The sequence below is a fragment of the Lucilia cuprina genome, chromosome 2 (assembly GCF_022045245.1).
Source record: "Lucilia cuprina isolate Lc7/37 chromosome 2, ASM2204524v1, whole genome shotgun sequence".
Lineage (NCBI taxonomy): Eukaryota > Metazoa > Arthropoda > Insecta > Diptera > Calliphoridae > Lucilia > Lucilia cuprina.
The window spans coordinates 69,986,230-69,987,045 of record NC_060950.1 but is presented as its reverse complement, the minus strand read 5'-3'; the positions used below and the strand labels follow the sequence as shown (position 1 = coordinate 69,987,045).

The 816-nt window shown below is 27.6% G+C and overlaps 1 long non-coding RNA gene across 1 annotated transcript in view; it reads right to left on the bottom strand.

Moving 5' to 3' along the window:
• Nucleotides 1–519, bottom strand: part of LOC124421327 — a 55,013-nt gene extending 54,494 nt beyond the window's left edge. The window contains exon 1 of the long non-coding RNA XR_006941583.1: nucleotides 399–519. This is a non-coding gene — a long non-coding RNA (uncharacterized LOC124421327). The remainder of the gene's footprint in view (nucleotides 1–398) is intronic.
• Nucleotides 520–816: the final 297 nt, after the last annotated feature.

Sequence of the window (816 nt, the reverse complement as noted above, 5' to 3'; positions counted from 1 at the left end):
ACTAGAACTGAACTAGAACTGAACTAGAACTGAACTAGAACTGAACTAGAATTGAACTAGAACTGAACTAGAACTGAACTAGAACTGAACTAGAACTGAACTAGATCTGAACTAGAATTATCTAAAACAAAGTAAAAAAATAAAACTACACAAAATTTAAGCATAAAAAAAACTTTAAAAAACTAGAACTGATTGCTGACAATTTGTCAACAATTCCACTTTTATCAGATATTTTGATTGAAATTTTTCTAACCACCAACCTAAAATTGATGCACTTTTTACTACAACGCTTACAAGCCAACATCAATGAAAATATAAGAATAGATGAAGGAACACAAAGAAAACAAATATGTTTGCAATTGAAAATGATTGATTAATGAATGCATTGAATAACTTACTTGGTTATCGAGCAGTTAAAGACAGCGGCAAGAGCAGTTTTTTCTCATAAATATCGTCATGTAACAGCAGTAGTTGGGGGATGGTGTCAAAAGAAGCACGTTTTTTACATCAATCATTTAACTGTTGAATAGAAAAGTAGAAAAAAAACTTTTAAAGCTTTGTTATGCCATAATCAATTGTTTATGCCTGTTATGTAACAGATAACAGAACTTTTAAATTTGTTTTAACTATTATTTTATTCTTCCTTCTTTTCGTATTAAATGATGGGAGTAAAAAGTATATATAGCGTTTTAATTTTGTTGGTCTTTTGTTTTTCTACTACTTTTGTGGTAGAAAAAAAAGAAATTGTTATATTTTTATAAATTGGTTTAAAAGATAAAATTCCAAAAGTGATTTCTTTATTCAATTTTCTTTAAC